Source organism: Sus scrofa, chromosome 2, assembly GCF_054392235.1.
Source record: "Sus scrofa isolate SSC_HxYL_T2T_F1_AM1 chromosome 2, Sscrofa_HxYL_maternal_Yorkshire_Landrace_v2.0, whole genome shotgun sequence".
NCBI lineage: Eukaryota > Metazoa > Chordata > Mammalia > Artiodactyla > Suidae > Sus > Sus scrofa.
In genome coordinates, this window is record NC_139384.1 from 39,331,593 (window position 1) to 39,353,256 (window position 21,664).

Genomic DNA, 21,664 nt, shown 5'->3' on the forward strand with positions numbered 1-21,664 from the left:
AGCACAGGGAACTACGGCTAGTCACTTGTGATGGAACATGATGGAGGTTCATGTGAGAAAAAGGATATATATACATGTCTAAGTGGGTCACTTTGCTGTACACGAGAATTTCACAGAACACTGTAAATCAATTATACAGGGAAAAATAAAAATCATAAAATAAAAAAGAGAACCTACCAAAGATTTAATGTTACTGAAAGAAAATATTTCAAAGGTTTTTTTTCTCAAAATGTTTGTTCAGCGATAATGCAGTCTATATGTTCTGTATGTTCTCTTGTGGCTGTACTTTAGAGATCACATTTTAAGTGATACTGTTTATAGTTAAAATTCTACAAAATAAGAGTCTTAAATACGTCGTGACTAAATAAAATTATTCCAGGGTGTTAAGCCCATGATTTTGTCAAGGAACTGAGGTAATTTTGTCATTAAATGATTAAGCATTATCTTCATTGTATGAAAATTTTAATGAATTCCTAATGAAGTGTTATCTCATGAAAATAGGTGATTTGGTATATTTATACAATGCAGTGAATGTCAATAAAATCAAACATTTCTGTGGCCTTTATTGAATGAAAATAATAATACAAGCCAAAATTGTCCAAATTATGATCTAAAATTTTCCCCTGGGTTGCTTATAAAGTTTAATTCACACAGGAGAAGTATCCTTAAGCATGAACATTTGATATAGATTCTATTAAAGTTTCCTTAAGCTACTTAATTAAAGAAAAATTGAACTACATGGAGATAAACACAATGACATCATATGCCTTATATTTTCCTGAGGGCAATAAAGTACTTATCTTTAGAACACAAATTGCAGCAGTTAGAATTCTGTTAAAAATGAACTAACACTAACTAAAAGTTCAGATGTGACAGATGTGAGAAATGAGTAAACTGAACAGTATTTAACTAGGCCAACAAACCTCAGTGCTTAATTGCCAGTGCACTGTTATATTAACGAGTCAAAGATTCAGCATGCAAATAAATCCAGTAAAATGAGGCCACATCTGTAAATGATGATTTGATAACCTACCATATTAAAACCATTTTCTCTAATTTAAAGTTATTTCAGTGAGCCTAAGTTTAATGGAAGGAAAAATTGATATCTCACACATGATCCTCATCTCTAAGCCATGGAAATTATACACATGAGCATTACAAATAATTCAGTCTTAAATATGCAAGATAACAAATGAAGTGGAAGAACCGAACTCTTTCAAATCTATGACTAAAGCTTATAAAATTGGGAATGAAGAGACAGCCTGGTACCCTATTTCTTGGACTACATAAAGAAATTTGGAGAAGAATTTATGTATTTTTAGGCCATCTAATGAACCCATCTAGATACTCTCCTTGAGGCTCATGGTGTCACAAAACCCACAGAGATACCAGAAAATTAATGGCATTCTTGGAATTAACCTTAGCTCTCAAAGACCCTTAGAGATAACTTTTTACTAGGTCATGTAACCTCACCTTGCCGAGAAAGATTTGCATAAACTATTGTCAACATCCATACTTATTTTTTTTTCAGTTGAATATCGTGGTACATCATGTTCACTTTCCTTCATAACCCGTAGGTTGGTTCTTATTAGAAATAAAAGCAATTAATGAGAACACTATACTCATAAAGAAGAATATTACAAGATTTCAAGATCCTATGCTGTTACTGAAGCTCTGAAAACTGAAGATTATATAATTAGGAAACACCTCATTAGTTTTCAAGAACATTAAAGAATATTCTTTCAAGAGTATTCTATTCTAGAATATCAAAAATGCATTTCAAGAACATGATAATTGTAATCATTCTATGATTAACAAATATCCAAATATATTGACAATGCAGGACAAAGGGTGAACGTGGAAAGGTGCAAAAGTATTAAATGATGAGTGAAATGACTTCATCTCTTTGGGTTCTTATGCTTAAAATCATTAAGTTGGATTAAATGTTTTCTAATATTCCTTTGGTATATTGGTTTATTCACAATTTATCCCCTAAATAAAAAAAATTAATGAGAATAGGAGTTCCCATCGTGGCTCAACGGTTAGTGAACCTATTATCCATGAGGACGCAGGTTCGATCCCTGGCCTAGCTCAGTGGGTTAATGATCTGGCATTGCCGTGAGCTGTGATGTAGGTCACAGATGGAGCTCAGATCCTGTGTATCTGTGGCTCTGGCTTAGGCCAGCAGCTACAGCTTTGATTCAACCCCAAGCCAGGGAACCTCCATATGCTGCAGGTATGGCCTTAAAAAGACAAAAATAAAAAAATAAAAAATAATGAGAATAGCCCTAACATTAGATACAAGTTTGGTGACATTGAGCAGTTATATATTTCAAGATAACACATGTAGTTCCTGCTGTTTATTTCCATTTCCTTTATAATTCAATGAACGGTAAGAAAAAAAGTGAAATAAAAATAGATTCAGTGTGCTGTGAAACTGGATTACCAAGCAATGAAAATCAATTTAGCTTCTATTACAAGCAGCAACAAACATCCATACATTTTTCTGGATTTAACTTTTCTGAAAGAAAATCAGGTTCTCAGAAAATTGTTGCTGCCACAGATGTAATCCTTTTTTATATTTTAACTATCACATATATTTTCATGGGAAGGAAAGTTTACCCCTTGGAAAAAATTCATGTGTGTCCCTGTCATTTCATGAATAAATTAAGAGAAACTTTTGCTTTGAAAACCCATTAGTTTGAGGCAAAAACCCATCTTAAGGAAAGTTAAATCATTGCATTAACTTTCTATGTCTTATTCACTGCTGATCATAAACAGACAGCTAAATAATTACTTGTGGTAAAAGTGGAAAGGCCATCTTCAGGGAAAAAACCAAGGTGCTCATTAGATGACACACTTCAGATACAACTGGCTGATTTTGTGTTTCTGATTACTGTGTAATTTTATATGAGTCCTGTTTTGTGCCTCTTTAGAATTATTTATAAAAACAAAACATTTGAGAACGTCTTGGTGGAATGGTAAATAGTGATATCTTTTGAAGGTTTTAATTCAATCTAAAATATTTGGTCATCAATATTAGTATTACGAGTTTCGTTAAAGTCAATCTATTAATAATAGCACTTAATGCACTAGCGCAACAAATGGCAGTTATGGATTAAGTGATCTTATCACAAAATTAATCAGTTAAAAATAGACTAATACCTTCTTTGTTTTCCCAGTAGAAGCAGTCCTTATCCAAATTCCAGATACAGTAATGGAACAAAGAATAAATCAAGGAATTAGTCTCAGGTAAGTCTATACATCTCTTTTTTTTTCTCTTTTATTAGACTTACTATGTTATTTTCCTATTTTTCCAGCTTTATTGAGCTGTAATTAAAATACAATGTTATGTAATTTTAAAGTGTACTGTGTAGGGATTTGATGTATGTGTGTATATTGCGAAATGACCACCACAATAAGTTTATTTAATACATCAACTACCTCATGTAATTATAATCTTTTTTTGTAGTGGAAACTTTTAAGATCAATCCCCTTAGTAACTTTCAAATATACAATAGAATATTGTTAACCAGAGTCACCTTGTTATACTTTACACTCTTAAGAGCATAGTCATATTAAATGGAAGTCTGTAACCTTTGACCACTTTCATCCATTCCCCCACCAGAGGAATTAATCACTATCTTAAGTGCAGAAAAGTAGATGGAAAGAGTTTATGTAGACTAGAGATTTTCAAGAGAATCAATTTTGTATTCTTTTTTTTTTTCCTGCTTAAGTTGTTTGCTTTCTTTAGATGCTAATTTTGTCTAGAACCATTCAGGTCCTTCTTAACAAGATTATGAGATCCATAATTATTATTACAAGAAAAATAAACATATTACTACACCTAGGCCAAGAATGAGATGATAGGATTAAATAAATAAATAAATATCTGCTTAGAAAACACCTTCACCATTCCAAATTGAATTTACTATGTGATAGTCTTAGTTCTCAATTCACAAGTACTTCTTTTATGAAGTAGATTTATTCATTTTTCATTTTAAACTACTGTCACTGATACGCTCTTTTTGATTATTGGTTTTCTCATAGGGTTTAAACTAAGTTTCATTTGTTTATTACTTTTTTAGATTTTGAAAGTTTCCACTCTAATATAGCACTCCTTTAGCGTACTTATTCTCAAAGTGTGATCCCCAAGGTGGTGGGAACAGAGTTAGAAACTCAAATTCTTAGGCTCTACCCAGACCAACTGAAACAGAAACTGGGAGAGGGGGCCAGCAATCTGTTAGTTTAACAAGCTCTCCAGGTAATTTGGATGCACATTAAAGTGTGAGAACCACTACAAATAATTCATCTATACACACCAAAAATACTTTGAGGAGCAATATGAGAGTGTTTATGAAATTTATGACTCTGATTTAACTTCATATATTGATATAAATGAAAGAAAAGAAAAACAATAATTGCTGTAGATACATATGTTGGAAAAACATGAACTTATCTACGCTCAAGAGAACCTCAAAAATAATTTAATGATATTAAGGTCATTAATAGACAAAATAAATAAAATACTAGCAAATCCATAGTTTATAAGGGAATGAAAAAAGACTGAACATAGAAGTGGAGAAGGCTCTAAGTTAGTGTAGTTCTACATGAAAATACATGGGAGAGGAGTCAGGTAACCCTCTAATGCTGGTAGAACTTGATACCTAGATAATCCCAGATGACAGTAAGGTGTGGGTTTGAAAGAGAGAGGCAATTTTCAACCTTATATTAAGATTAGTTATGGGTTTGGGTATGTAAGTGACAGATAACACTGATGTAGACATGAGATGAGATTATGAAGTTTAATCTTTCTTCCATTGGTTGCTATTATCTACTTTTTTTGTGTGTATATTTAGTCCCCAAATGCCAAGACATAAATTTAAATTTTGTGATGAGTTTTCTGAACAGTAAAAATTTATTAAACAAGGAAAAAGTCCTTTTAAAAAAAAAAAAAGATCTTATGAAACAACTGACTTTCTATTTTTTCCATTTCTCACACAGCAAAGCTCATAGCTAGGCATCTCACTGCATGTGTCTAAGATTCCTTTAAATATTGTCACTGCCACATCCTTTAAACATTCTATAATTCTTCCTGAAATCACACACAATTTTATCATGCTCCTATTTTAATTTTTCCATAGTTCAATAATTCTTTTCTTCGGTGCTTATTTTCCCTAATATTTAGAAGGGAAAATTAATAAATCATTTATTTTCTCCAATCCTAGCACAGTGGTTAAGATTTCATTGGTACTTAATAAATCTTTATTGAAAGTAGGAAGAAAAAAGTGAATGTGGAGAGATCTAGCACATGCTTACAAAACAGATGAGATAGAGCCTGTATAGTCCAGGCAAGGGAGGAACACAGGCAAAGAAAGCTAAAAGGAATCAGTGTAGCTGATAAAGTTTAAAATGTGGATCCAGAAGAGAGTAAGGCCCAAAGAGGAGTTGTGACTCTAGATTGTGAAGGATTTGCCATACTGTGCCAAGAATTTGGTGACCTCCCTAGACAACGAGGAGATGTAGAAGGACATGGCATAGAAGTGCATTGACCAGACCTGTGCTTTGGAAAGTTAACCAGGAAGTAGTGTGTTTTCAAAACTTTATCTAAGAGGGAATATGGTTCAAAGACCAACTCAGAGTATAAGTTTAACTAGAGAGGAATAGCTTAGTAGAATGACCCTTAGAAGATGAAATTTTTAGGATCTGTGGAGGATATAGGCTTAAAAATATCACTTGACTCACTTAACTCTAATATGCTCCTATAGTCTGTCTATACCCAGCAGCTGTAATTGTGCTTTTTTCAGTCAACTAATGTACGTTTCATCAATTGATACAGATACTTACCTAGATATGTATGGGGAGAACAAATAATGTGATAATTTTCCTCTGCCATGTCCAGTCCTCTCCATTACCTGGGCATTCTTTTTCTAGGAAGTAAGGTGGTTATTTGTGCAGTGTAGGGGATTCAAGGGCTAGATTGTTTCACAATTATGCTTTTAGATAAACACGGCTCATTTGTATTGCTAATTATGATGTTTTTAAAAGCTATATTGTTTATGGATTTTACTATGAAATGATCCTAATTTGTATTTTATTGATGATTATATACACACTTAATATTTTTTCATTAGAAAAAAATTTACTTCTTGAAAGAGTGGGATAAACTTTATGTCTCTATCTTTAGTGCCTGGCATATGGTAGTTACTCAGTAACTCTTTGTTGAATGACTAAAGAGAGCACAGGAAATTGAATGAAGAGTACAGAAAGAAAGACGAGCAAACATTTTATGATTTCTAGAACAATATACTGTGAATAAAAATATCGAATGACGCTCATTAAAAAGCTTTTCTAAATGTTCACTAGGGAAAAAAACGTTTTGCAGATTCGTTGTTTTCTATTTTATTATATAATTTGTGGGGATTTTTTTAAAAATGTCTTTTAAAACAAAAGAGGCATGATCCAAAACTATAATAACCCTCAAAGTTTAATAGCTACATTATTCAAATCCCTTTCTCTTTACTATTTAGAAAACATTATTTCACATTCTAGATGTTCTTTTCTTGTTATTTATTCAACACATAATTATTTAAGATCTGTGTCTAAGGCAAATGTGAAAAGATATACTTACTGCTCTCAAGTGAGGACAAAAAGATGCAAATAGCCATTTTCAATTCAAGGTCCTACAAGGTCTATAGGGTGGAACATAGAATTCATAATAGCTGCCAAGTTATTTGGACTCACAGGTTAAAAGTAAGCTGGGTTCAACAATATAAGCAACATAAGATTAGGTGTTGAAATAAATGTACATGTGTATATTAAACACAAATACATACACAGGCACATATGTGCATATTTCTTTCTTCTTATAACTACTCTGAGGTCACAATCATTTCTACAGCCATTAACTATGGAAAATAAATTAAAGGCCATAATCAGCTGTTGCAGATATGAACACAATAAATAAAGAACCCAATTGTAATGCAAATATCATGGCATAAAGGCTGAGAATAATAGATGGCAGTGTGATCATTAGGATTTATTTATACTGAAAAAAAAATACTAACAGTGCTTTTCCTGGACATCTTCTTTGTCATTCTAAATGGAATTAAGCAAGTTTCGTTAGCTGATTTTATCAAAATCTTGGGGAGGATAAAAATGTACTTCTCCCATATTTTTTAATTAATTCTGATTTAAACAAGCCATTGATAAAACCAAAGGCCAGATCCTTAACCCACTAAGTGAGGCCAGGAATCAAACCCGCATCCTCATGGTTACTAGTCAGATTTGTTACCGCTGAGCCACAACTGAGCCACAATGGGAACTCCTAGCCACTTCTTAAGTATAAGGCCAATCATTAAAAAAAAACAAACAAAAAACCCAAAACAAACAAACAAAAACTTAAATGATCAGTTCTTTTATTTTAAATGTTTTCTATTTTAGAATCCCATTCTTTAATTTTAAAATGTTTATTTTTAAGCCGTATCTTTCTTTTCATAATTGTTCCTTTCATTGTATTTTGAAAAAGATGAGCTCTCAAGATGTGGGGTCATCTTTACCAGAAAATATTTTCAAGGAGGCTTGAAATGGTATATTCGGGATAAAGTTATTATCACTGAGTACATTAGTGCATACATAATAAGGGGAGAAAAAATATATATGGCATCTGACAGCAGTGATTCCCTGAACTCAAAGCTATCTCATTTTCCAGATTTAAGTTATAGGAAGAATAGTTGGACAACAAGCTCATAAATGGTCTGTTCTTGCACTTATTTTCTTACAAATCCAATGAACTTATAATTTAAACTTATAATTTTGAGCGATAGCTAAAATTAACATTGATTTGTCCATTGGTTACTAATAAAGTTGATTTATGGGTCCTATACAATTCACACAAGAACAAAAATCAGTAAAATTCAAAAGTAGTACAGGTTCAAAGAAAATTATAGGTCTATATAATTCTAGTGCTATATTTTATATATGGAATAGAATAAATAAGTTGACTAAAATTTTGAGTACATATGACATAAGATAACTCACTTTACAGAAACATCTCTGTATATCCAAAGCTTTCACATTTGAAAACCATATTACTAGCCTTGTTTATCTGCCCTAGGAAATTTGCCTTTTGTTATTAGCTGATTAAGAAGCAATGTGTGTTGTATATAGTACTTATAGTAATAGAAAAAGTAAATAACTTGAGGGATGAATCGACAATCTCAAATTTAAATTCTAGTATTTGTTTATATCAACCATTTAAAATTCATATATTCTTTATCTCTTTGTCTTTTAATTTCCATTAAAATTATCAGTGGGAGGCATTGGGAGCTTGGGGTTATCAGATACAACTTAGAATAGATTTACAAGGAGATCCTGCTGAGTAGCATTGAGAACTATGTCTAGATACTCATGTTGCAACAGAACAAAGGGTGGGGAAAAAAATGTATATATGTAAGGATAACTTGATCCCCTTGCTGTACAGTGGGAAAATAAAATTTAAAAAAAAATGCAAACCACAAAAAAAAAATTATGTGCCAAAATAAAGACAGTATGATAGTGGACAGTTTAGTAGAGCTCTATTACCTCTTTAAACATTAAAATAATATTTTTACTTAGACAAATTGCTCCATTATTTGCCTGTCCAATTACATCAAATTTATGTAGAGTTACTCATTTTGAAGCCATTATTATGTCTTCACATTGGTCTGTTTGGGTTCATCTTATTTTAGATCCTATGAGCTTCCTGAACCTGGATATCTGTTACCTTCTTTAGGATTGGGAAGTTTTCAGTCATAATTTCCTCACAAACATTTTTGATCCCTTTTTCTCTCTGTTCATTCTGGGACTCCTCTAATGAGAATGTTAGTATGTTTCTTTTCAGCTCAGAAGTCTCTTAAACTTTTTCCACTTTTTAGAATTTGTTTTCCTTTTTTGCTGTTCTTTTGGGTGATTTCCATTATTCTATCTTCCAGATCACTTGTATGTTCTTCTGTATTACTGAGCCTACTATACCTTTCTTCAAGTGTTTTTTGTTTTTTCTTTTTTTCAGTTCTCAAATTACTCACTTATGATTGGGTCTGGTTTTTGTTTTTGTTTTTTTTTATATTTTCCATGTCCCTGTTAAAGTTCTCACTGTGTTCATCTATTCTTTTCTCTAATTCAGTTAACATTTTTAATTCAAATGCTTTGAATTCTTTATCTGGTAAATTGTTTTGTTTGATTATTATTTTTGGATGCTTCCTCTTGCCTTTTCAGTTGGGAGTATTCCTCTGCATATTTATTTTGCTTAACGTTCTGTGCCTCTATGAATTTAGTTGAAACTTACTTATTGCAATCTTAAAAGTTTGAAATATTGCAATAATTTTTGTCAGTGCATCCCTGTACAGACTGCATGTGACCAATAGTTTTGGTGGGAGAGCTGGATTTGACATGTATTCAAGTCATGTTGGTCTCCAGGACATGCTAGCATCTATCACTTTGGTAGGATGTGGTACCTAGTGTGACTTAGGATTTGACCTAAGCTCAGTGGCCATCGCTGCCACATAACATGTGAGGTCTCATTCTGAGTTGCTGTATCAGGAGCCCTAAGGGTCAGGCCTGGCCTGGCTCTGTCCCCTTTTAGTGTGTGCTTACCCCTCTTCCAGCACATTAGCCTTTACCCCAGAGGGGAAGAACATTGAAGCAAGTGGATCCCATGTGGGCTCTTGGCTTGTGTTAGTCCCAATTTTTGAGCAGTTTTTGATGTGCTGCCTCTACAGGCATTCACAATTGTTTCCCTCACTCTGCTCAAATGGAGGCTTGGGTGCAAGTCCCCTTGGTTTCCCACAGCCTTATCACTGACCCTAGCCTAAGCCACCTCCTTCGTGGTGTGGAGCCTTACCAGAGAGTATGTGGACTCTTGACATAAATCAAGGCATGAGCTGTGTGGAACTAGTCACTGTTAGAGTTTGGAGCTACTTCTGAGGTTTAATTAAGTGCCAACAATGGCAACCACAGTCCCACTCAGGCTCTGCCCGGGACTATGTTGTCTTTGCATCCCAGGGCCAGTTTTCTCCTACCATGGCATCTGTAGATCTTTTCTGTGTTATACTGTGACATGAGGAGGAAGCAGGCCTGGGGTGTTTGCTTGGCCATGGCTGGGGTTTTTTCTGATGTAATCACTGGAAACCTGGCAGCCATTAGAACAGTCCTCTAACTGCCCTCTCCACCCTACTTCAGGGGTAAGTCAGTTTGTGTGACAAGCAGAGTCCAGGCTTCCCACAGTCCTCCTGTTAGTCCTAGCAGTCCTCCAAGCAGCCAAGGTGGCTCATCTCCCCTGTAGGACTCCAGGCCTGGGATGCTCCATCTGTGACTCTTGCTGCTCACTCCCCAGGACAGGTCTCCATCCATATAATCTCCCTTTTCCTCTGGGTACCTTCTCAGGGGTATAGGTCCTGACCCAGTTCCTTTTCTTCCCTTTCTACCTGATTATGTGTAGATCCTTCTTATAGCCTTAGTTGCTCTGTAGTCTTTCAGTCAGTTTCAGGTGAAAATCATTCCACAAGAAGATGTATTTTTTGATATATACATGGAAGAATGTGGGTCCAATATCCTCCTTCTCTGCTATCTTGTCCACATCCCTTTGATTTTTTATCTCCTTCCTACCTGCCTGCTATGACTAAACTAATCTTCCTAAACTGCTTTTTGCAGACTATTTCTCTTGAAATAACTTATCTTACAGATGTTAATAGAATTCTATGATTCAATAATTTTGTGAAAATTACCTGGTAAATCTTCATCCTAGAGCTTAACGTTGTACAACCTCACGTTACTGGTGTGAGAAATCCTGCAAGAGAGTTTCTCATTTCCTTTATCTTTGTCTAATTTAACATTTCTGACACTCCTTGACTCAATCCCTATCTTGAAATTCTCTTAGTATTGTTTGGTATTTAAAGACATCAATTCTAAAACATATAGCTTATTTTATATTTTATTAATCTCATACTCTATAGGAAGAGAGTGAATGGCATTAAAATGTACTAAAATATTTGTGTTGTTAGAGAGGAAAGCCTTGAAAATATAAACTTTGGAAGTGGAAGTAAATGCTGCAATTGCTATTACTATTTATGTTGAAACTTCATAGTGTTCTGATGCATAAATTTTTAAGTTGTAAATATGGAAATAAATATGCCTATTGGCTTCCAAAGTTAGTAATAAAAAATTGAGTATATCATTGGAGGTTAAAGAAAATAGCAGTTGATGACTACATAAAGGCAAATGAACTTGCAAAGCCATTAATCTGTATTCTACTTTTGTTTTTCTTTGTGATAATTTTTTAGCTTCTATGTGATCATAGTCTATAATTTTCAGTCACTACAGAAAACTGAAAGAAAAGCACAGCAAATGCAAGACCCACTAACTTTAAGCTATTTTATATATAGTGTTAGAAACAAATAATTATGAATTCAAATTATAAAATGTAAGGACATTTTATCTAGTAATTCATTTTCAATGGAAGTAAAATAGTCTGCCAAATAAAAATACATTATTGTCTAAGTCAGTGAAGGTATAAACAGCTCCTAGCTCAGTAAACAAATGATTATTTGTGTTCAACAACATGTTTTAAGATTTTGAAAACCTTTTCTAAATAATGGCTTTCTGTTTGTAAAATAAAAAAGCTTGAGCTTTCAAAATGGTAATAGCTCAATTTCAGAAACCAAAATAGTGAAGTTTCTGAATCTTTTCAAAGTGTTTATATTCACAGCATTTATTAATGTTGGCAGTTAGATTTTAAGTGCAGTTTTTAAAAAATCTTCTTCATATAGTGAATAAAATTGTTTCATAGCTCTGTATGAGTTGTAGGTAAATCTGTACAGCAAGTCTTGCAATTAATTCTTTATCTCATCATATTTTTGAAATGTCCATGTTCTAAGAATGGTAGAGAGACATGAACACTGCATATTTGTTTGTTCCCCCAAAATAACACTGTCTCAATATGCCTAATTAAACTTTTGTTTGTAAATGTATGAAATAATCATCTATTAATTTTCTTTGGAATCTCTTCATAATAAAAAGTTATTAACATTTTAAGAGATTATTTCACTCTGAATTTTATACCCACACATACATGATAGAAGGACAATTTGTTTTATTTTTTGTATAGAAAAACTATTAGTTATTTATCTTACATATCAGCATTCAGAAGATGTAATAAATATTTACAATGTAAACTATGACTGTATCTATATATTGATTACTTTTTCAATGTGAGATCTTACATAGGGTATCAAATTCAAACTTTTTCCTCTCAGAATTTTCTTTACTTCTTGGTAATATGAAAATCACTTCATTTTGAGAAACTTATGGTGGAAAGAGGAGATGCTATAGATAACATAATGCCTGAATTATAACATTAGCCTTTTAAAAGCTATGTAATTTTGTCAAGTTTCTTATTGTCCAATAATTTCTAAGTACTCATTGGTAAAAGGAAGATAGTAATTCTTAATTCAAAGGACACTTATGTGGAGAAAATAGGATCCATACATAATATATCCAAATGCCTAATACAAAGAGGGGCTCAATTAATGCTAGTTTCCTTTCCTCTTCTAATGAATAGTATAATTTAGAAATTAAACTGCTTATAATTTTTTCCACTTCTCTTCTTTGCATGATAATAGAGGCTTTGGTCTTATTACCCATTCTGGATAGTTACTGCAACTATAGAATTACAAGCCATTTAATCTATTCAGGTAATAACATGCTAAAACAAGATACTAAAAAAAAAGGAATTTCACTGAATTTGACTTGATTTTTTTTTTTGATAGCCAAAGGACCAAAATGACTCAGAAGTAATTCTGGATTCTCGTACCACGAATTTGGCATTTAAAGTAGGTGAAAATTTGAGCACAGGATGATATGAGGCAGAGGAGACTTTACATTATGAAATGGAAGTGCTGTTATGAGGCTTGTGTCAGAGGAGACCCCACACAGTCTGGCCAGGATTTTTTAAATGCTTTCCATTCTTTTACTGTGAATACAAATCCCACATATTTTCAATTCTAAATACTGGCAAAGAGAATATCCTGTAGGCATTTCTGAATGAGAGAACCTCAGGTTTCAATTCACTCTCCCCTTGACCCTTCCTTCTTTCCCAAATCTTTGGATGGACACCTGGTGAGTAGTAGGGTGGAAGGGAAAGCAAGTGGCCAGAACATACAGGATAGAAAGGACCTTCTTTATCATGCTAAACAAACAAACAAACAAAAAAACCAAAAAAATAGAATTTACAACAAAGAAGGATGATATTGAGAGTTATAAGACTAGAGTTACATAGTCAAAATTGTGCCTTAGAAAGTCCACTTTCTAATAGAGAAAGGAAAATGGCTTAAAAAGAACAATACTGGCGGTAGAGAGAGGTACCACACTAATATAGGGATTAATATCAGGTGCCTGCACCTAGTGTCGTGCTGTATGGAAAAAATAAAACATCACCAATTGATGGTCAGATCAAAGGGTAAGTAGTTGTGTAGGTGGGTCTTTGGGGAAATCTCTGGCTTTTTATAACGAAAGAGAAAGACTTACAAACTATTAGCAACTTTTTGTCTTTTACCTGAATTCTTCCGAGGGAATGAAGATTTCCCTGAAGGCATGGCAGTCAATAGAAGCTGAGCTCATGATGATATATCAAATACACTTAGGATGGCAGCTCCTAAAAATGGGAGGGGTCTGGGTTCCCAATGTTGATCTTGAGCCAGAGCGTCAGTTCTGGCTGCCTACTTCCTGACTTTTGGTTATATGAAGCCAACTAAACCACCATTTGCCTGTGTCACTATAACCAGACTTTTGTTACTTATAGCTGAAATTATTTGATACATTCATCTAGATGTTTGAAAATACTATTCCTTGATACGAGGAAGACAAGAAAGGGCAATGCCTAGTTTCCCACTGAGCTAAAGCCACGGTGTTAACAGGCTGCCCTTCTTTCTATAAAAGAGAAACTAATATTGCCAAAAACAAGTAAATATGCAAATATGAAGTGAGAGGATTATGAGGAGAAGGTCTTACTTGAGTAGGACTGTCTGGAAGGAACATTGCTTGAAAGCTGTGAAGCATCCAGCCATATGAAAAAGGAAGAAGAGGATTCAAGGCATAAGGAACAGCACTAACAAGAACAAGGCTTAGGAAAGAAATGGTCTATGCTTGAAACTAAGGTGAGGAAGATTTTAGGTGGAGGAGGTGCAGGTTCTTATTATCATCTCGTTGTACAGTAAAGTTGACAAGAACTAAACTTCACACATTCAAAAACATAAAATTTGGTACGTTTCAATATATGTATAAACCTTAGAACAATGTCTGTTACATACCAAAATTTCCTCATGTCCTTTTGTAATCCCTCCCTCCACAGCAGCCCCCTATGCCCAGGCGAATGTTGATATGCTTCTATCATAAGAAACTGGTTTGCATTTTCCACAATTCTGTATAAGTGGAATTGTATACCATGTACACTTTCATGGTCTGGCTTCTTTCACTCAACATACTTATTTCAAGATTTATTCCTGTCATTGCATGTATTGGTAGCTTACTTTTTGTTGTTGTTGAGGAGTCCTTCAATGTATAGGTAAATCATACTTTGTTTATTCAGTCACCTGTTGCTAGACCAGATTGTTTCCCATTTGGGGCTATTACAGTAAAGCTGGTCTGCAAAACTAATAGGATGGAAAAGGTGTGTAAAGAAATTAAGAGTTAAGTTTTAGATAGATGAGGTTTAAAATTTTTATGAAATATATAAATGGACATTCCAGTCAATTGACTAGATTTACTTTACTAAACCTAAAAGGATATGATAATATTGCAATTAAAAATTTAAGAGTTATTGGCATTGAATGTTACTTAAAGTAATAAGAAGGATGATGTCATTTAGCAAAAGAGTATGGCAAGAGAAACCAAGAGGCCCCACAGCACATTTACAAAAAAAATGGAAAAGGAGTAACCAATGAGGTAAAAGGAAAATTCATATATGCTGTGTCATTGGAACCATACAAAATTTAAAATGTATTTCTTTAATAAAAAACAGCTAGGATCCTGGCTTGAATGCCATCACATTTATTTTATTTTTAGAAGTATTAATATTTTATGACATTGAATCTTTCTACCTAGAAGCTCACATTTGATCTTGTCTTTGAGTCTTGCATTGCATTATTTGAAACTTTTTGTATTTTTTAAATGGCCTTTCTTGCTTTTTAAAGTTTATTTTTATCCCTAGTTCTTATATATATTTCCCCCTAGAGCTTAAGAAAGATTTTGTTGTTTTCTGTTACAAGCTGATATGTATATGCATATCATATATATGTGCATATCTTCACCATGCTACCATGTTTTTTCTCTGTCCCTCTTTTCTTTCTCTTCTCTATCTCTACTCTGTCTTATCTTGCTTATAATAGAGGTTGGTGTGGGTTTTCTAAATATTGACAAATGTCATTATCAAACAATAACAAAGCAATGTCTTCTTTTTGGTTGTTTAAATTTATTATTTTATTTTCTTCTCTTGAAATACTGGTTGCCTAAAACAAAGATGACTAATAATGCTGATTGCATGTATTCCTGTTTTAGTCATGCGTTTATAAAAATAACATTAGAATTTAAAGATTATGTGCTAAAAACTTTGCTTATGAAACTTATTCATGTTTAAACTAGTCACCTGGGTGATAGCTTGAGGTACTGGTCTCAGTTAGTCATTGCCTTTGCTATAAAAGGATTATACCTCCCTGCCCATTGAGATTTGTCTTGCAGTGCCTCCTTGTGGAAGATTTTATATCCCTTTTCCATGGGCAATGGTTCTTGGTTTTGGCTATGTGACTTGCTCTCATTAATGGAAGATAAGCAGAAAAGATTGTATATAATGTACAAGTAGAACTTTGGGTCATTGCAAGATCCTGACAAGATTCATTGTTCCCTCTGATGCAAAAACAGTGTATTCAAGATGAAAACTGCTCTCTTAGCCTGGATTATTAAATGGAAAAGATATGCAGAGCAGAGTTGAAAAGAGAAAAGTTGAAACACAGCCAATCCACAGTAAAATAGAATATGAAAAAGAAATTAACTTTTATTGCCATAGAGATTTCACAGTTGTTTCTTGCTATAATATACATTTTAGTAAAAATTGATTTACATAACTACTCTTTTCATTTTATTTAGATTTTCATTAGGAATCACTGGCAAACTTCATTGAAGTCTTTTTGTATATGTCCATATATATATATTTCTTCTTCAATTTATTGATGAAATAAGTTGGGCTGATAATAATTTAAAGTAATCTTGATATGTGAAATGTGTTGGAATGCTTCTATACATTTCCTTGGCCAGAATAATCATTTCACCTTAAAATTCGTTGAAAACTCAATTCTCTGAAAACCAACCTCCTGAAAAGAGTTTGCTAGATTCCTATCCCCCCCCCCCAAAAAAAAACCCTAAAAAATAAATTTAAAAATAGAAATACCTTAAAAACAAGAAATAGAACACTTCGAGGGCAAGCATCTTATTCAGCTTGGGCTGCTAAAACAATTTATTAGACTGGATGGTTTAAACCAAAGTTTTATTTTCCCACAATTCTGGAGCCTGGAAGTCCAAGATCAAGGTGCCAGCATGACTGGGATTTGCTGAGGATCCCCTCCAGGCTAAAAGATGGCTGCCTTCTCACTCTGCTTTCATGTAATAAAGAGTGAGAAAGATATCTCTCTCTCTCTCTCTTTCTGTTCTTATTAAGGCACTCATGCCATCAGGAGGGCCCCATCCTCATGACATCAACTAACCCTAGTTACCTCCCAAAGGCCCCAACTCCTAATACCATCACATTGGGGGTTAGGGCTTCTCAACATGTAAATTTGGAGAAACACAAATTCAGTCCACAGCAACAAGACACAATGATTATTATTAGAATGGAAAGCAGTAGAACGGCTGTATGAGAAAATTATGTGAGTGTTCCAAAGCAAAAGGGGGAAAGCAGTTCTATGCATAGAAGAACTGGACTGAGCACAATGAGCTAAGATAGAATCAGGCAAAGAGAAGCTGAATTTCTGGAGTCTCTTTCTAATAGCAGAGCATGAGGGATCTGAGGCTAGAGAGGCAGTGCTGAATCAGGTTAGCCGAGATGCAGGAAATACTTGCACTTTGAAGGCAGCACTGAAGATAACCACTAATGCTGTGAATTTACCCTTTTTTTAATTTATCTGAAAAAGCCGGATTTCATAATACTTGATATGGTCCTATGAGAACACAACTAAAAAAAATTGAAGTAATCAAGGAAACTCAACACACAAATAAGTGAAAAAATTCTCTACAAGGAGTTCCTATCATGACTCAGTGGTTAACGAACCCGACTAGTAGCCATGAGGTTGTGGGTTCAATCCCTGGCCTCGCCCAGTGGGTTGGGGATCCGGCATTGTCATGAGCTGTGGTGTAAGTCACAGACTCGACTAGGATCCTGCGTTGCTGTGGCAGTGGCATAGGCTGGCAGCTGCAACTCTGATTTGACCCCTAGCCCAGGAACCTCCATGTGCTGCAGGTGCAGCTCTAAAAAAAAAAAAAAAAAAAAAAATTCCCTGTGAAAGGTAAAACTTGCACTCAAAGAAAAACATAAAAAGCAGAGTTGCACTTTAAATTAAGTATAACAATAATAGTAATAGTAGTTGCAGTAGTCATACCAGTAGTGATGGCTAACATTTACTGATTCCTTTACAAGTGCTTAGACCCTTCTCAGTCCCTTACAAGTATTAATTTTACATCTATTATTTAATCACCTTAGAGACCCATTAAATTATCAGCAGAGACCAAAAATAAATTTTCCCAAAGTGAAAATTTAAGTTTTGAAAGTAAGAAAAATAAAAACGCTATGCATATATAAGCTGATTACAATAGATCAGATGGTGTGCAGATTCAAGATTTAGATCTTGTCAAGGATTTATATCAGGATGTACCTAAAGGGAAAAAGAAATGCAAAGTATCAAAAGAAGTTTAGGAAACCTAGAAGATATCTGCTTTTCTACTACTGTAAACTTCATGTTCATTATCACATTGTGGCGGGAAATAGAAATCCTGTTTATTAACTTTTACATTTAAAATTGTATTTATTTTATTGTCCCAGACATTTTTGTAGGTGTGCCTGTGTGCTTGCTCTGGAGATATTTCAATGAGAGTTTCAGTTTCTTTTTCTCTTTTAACTCTTTCATTGGTTCTCTTTCAAAGAAACGACTTTGTCTATGTCAGTTTCCATCACGAGAGTCTGAGTCATTTATGTGAATTTTCTGGTATTTGTTTTCTTTGGCTTTTGTCTGTCTCTGGTTTTACGTGATTTAGTGTCCCTTCAACCCCAGAACAAATCAGTTAACATTTCTCATGCAGTGGCAAACCAGCAGGCAGTGGATGGCATAGGAGTTTCACTTTTTGCGACTTACGAATGAAAGATCAGAAAAGGATTGGGATGTTAAACTATTGTCTCTCCTCTTAGGAATGATATAAAACATTCTTTGCCCTCAGATTTCCAAGAATGCAAGCAACTAGTCTTACCTGTAGGGTATAGAGCAACCTCCGATACCAGCCTGCTACCCTCTCACCCAGAGAAAATGGCAAGAAAGTAGAATTAAGTATAACCACCCTGGGTAAACTCTGGGTGTAGGCAAGTGTAATCCAGCTCTAATGAACCTCACAGGGGCTACTTTCTGAGGCTTCCTCAGGAAATCATATAGTTTTTTTTGTTTTGTTTTGTTTTTTTATCTGCGACTGGGAGAAGCAAGATCAGCCCCCTCTGCTGTTGCCTTCTGGTTTGATCTAGACTTGCAACTCTGGTCAGAAGATGAGAATACTCCACCAAAGATACACTGATAATTCCACCACCTTGCCTTCCTCTAGGAGTAGTCCTCCAGAATAAGGCTGAAAAGGAGGAAGAGTCAGAGATGCATCTTCAAACTAGTATCTTCCCAATCTTCCCTCAGTTTTCTGGAAAAATTATACAACTGAATTATGTTTTTCTCCATCATATAAAGAATATTTTATGCACCCAATGTGTCCTTTAAAGGGTTATCTTTCTCAATATTATCATTTTTACTGCAATGATTATGATGAAAGTATCCTTATGCAGACTCTCCTTGGAATATTTATCACAGTCTACCCAAGAGAAAATAGAAAATTGCTGACTATATTAAATTATCTCCCTTTACCTGACTTTAGTGTCTAAAAGCAGTTGCCCCGATGTTCTTGAAAAGTGAAAGTGAGATAAATGAGTAATAGCTCAAGAAGTAATCTTATTTAAAACTGAAGAATCTAATTGAAGTTACTTATCCTTAGATTTCTTAATATTTTTTTTACTTGTTTAAAAATACACAACATACTCACGAGGATGGAAAACCAGCAATTTCTTGTGTTGTGTTCATAAAAGCAGGAGAAAGATACTGGATTATGAGGCAAAGATCCTAATGTAGAAGTAAGACTAAAGTCCTCATACTCTTGAAGTTACACTGATTTAAAATAAAATATCTACTTTGTAGTTTTCACATTTTGTCCAATAAGTACATAAATGAACTAGTTATGTTATATGACTTCTTGGTACAATGTCTGTATTTCAAGGTAAGTAGTCTTTCTACTCACAGGCACGTTACTTTCCTTTTTTGTTATTTCAGTTGACAACATAAAATAAAATTTAACCTTTTATCATTTGAAATTTTTCATTTCAAGCAGTTATTACATTCCAAGAAATTTTAAAATATAGTTTATTGTTTTCAAAAATATATTATTTTAAGGAACAATTCAAATTTTTTTGTCTTTACCCCTCCCCCCTTTTTTTAACTTGGAATTCTTTTTAAGCATATTTTAAAATACAGAGAAAGTGTAGTACTTCTCAAAATCAAAATCACCATGCATAAAGAGCATCTAAAGATCTTGGTAAATGTAGATCTTAATTCAGTGGGTCTGATATGGACCTTGGGATTTAGCGTTTCTAACCAGTTCCCAGAAGATTCTTGTTCTGCTAATTATCAGTTCATGCCATAAATAGCAAGGATTGATTTAGTACAGTGATTCTCTTCCTTGGCTACAGATTCAAATTACCAGGGGAATTTTTTTTTAATTGGATTTCAGGTGCATAGTTAAGATAACCCTTAGTTCAAGACATGATAACATCATCATTCCAGTTTTGGCCATCATTAATTTATTCCTGAACTCACCACTCATTCCAAGGTTTTTATTATTTATACTTGCATATGTAATGTCTCCCGTATCCCAAATCCTTCAATCCTCAGAGAGAACTGCCATTTTGAATTTTGTGTTTAATCACTCTTTTTCTGTTTTATTTTTCTCTTATACATACACACAAACACACACCCCCCCCACACACACCCTAAACAATTATTTAATTTTGCCTATTTAAAACCTAAAATTATAATCGCATTAAAAATAATCTTTAAGTTCTTGTATTTTTGAATCAATATTATGCTTTAAATTTTCATCCTTGTTGGTTGATGTGGCAGTAGCTCATTCTTTTTTATTACTCATTTTGTGCATAGGACAAAATTTGGTCACTGCTTCTGTTGCTAATATGTGGATTATGCTGAGATGGTTTTGCTATTAAAGTAGTGCTGCTGTGAATATTGTTGAACATATCTATGTGCATGTTTCTTGAAGCTGAACTGCTAAATTCTAGAATACATATATGCATGTTCAACTTTAAAAATCATGCCAAATTGTTTTCCAAAGCATGTGATGAGCTTACATTACCAGCAAAGCTATAACTACTGAGTTGAGCCACAAACTATTCAACCCTTATTTTTTTTTTCAGATAATCTTATTGAGCAATTTAAAAATTGCCTCTCACTAGGATCTCAATTTGCATTTCCCTAATTTTTAGTGAGACTGAGTATCTCTTTTTGTGTTTCTTATTTGATGAAATATTAACTTTTAAATTTGCCTTCTTTTTGGCACTTTTCTTATAAAATTTCACTTTAAATATGTGTGATGTTAATCCTTTGTAAACACTGATTTCTTGTTTATACCCTGGATTTGCTGTTGTTCTAGAATGTGTTGGGAAGATGTTCCTAAGTTTAAGGTCGGCAAATACATCAATAATTTTTGTTAGCACCTTTTTATCTTTATTAAGAAATTACTTGTACATCCATTTAAATTTTAATATATACTTTTCAAGTTCCCCCACAATGCTATCGGCATCTTTATTCAAATAGTGTTCAGTCTATAAATCACTTTGAGGAGAAAGGATAATAATGATTGTATCAGTAGGTTAAACTAGGTTTTGCCCAAGAATTAAAGACATCAATACAACAAAGTTTTATTTCTCTTCTGTAGGCTCAGATATCTCTTCAGGGCTACTGATCTCTGCCAGAGATTCAGAACTCTTGGTTGCATCAATCTTGTGGCACCCAGACCTCAAGATGAGGTTTGAGGGTTTATCAGAGAAGGAAATGATAACTAGAGAAAATGAGAATAGAAAACTGATCACCAGTGCTTAAGCATTTGGTCTCACAGATGATACATGTCACCTCTTGTCTTTCTCAGTATCTGGTCACATAGATCTATCCAACTTTAAAAGGGAAGGAGAAATAGAATACTGTATTTTTAATCACTGATAAACAAAGGAAATATTAATAAACACCAATACTATCTAATAGTATGATATTAAAGTACA

At 33.7% G+C, this 21,664-nt stretch overlaps 1 long non-coding RNA gene across 2 annotated transcripts in view; it reads left to right on the forward strand.

The window, feature by feature from the left end:
* LOC106509395 (uncharacterized) overlaps positions 1–21,664 on the forward strand; it is a 707,614-nt gene that overhangs the window by 620,351 nt on the left and 65,599 nt on the right. The window contains exon 9 of one of the 2 annotated variants that reach the window (XR_014837146.1): positions 3,183–3,252. This is a non-coding gene — a long non-coding RNA (uncharacterized LOC106509395). Of the gene's footprint in view, positions 1–3,182; positions 4,484–21,664 lie in introns of those variants that run through there. The other variant, XR_014837147.1, reaches the window with a different exon arrangement.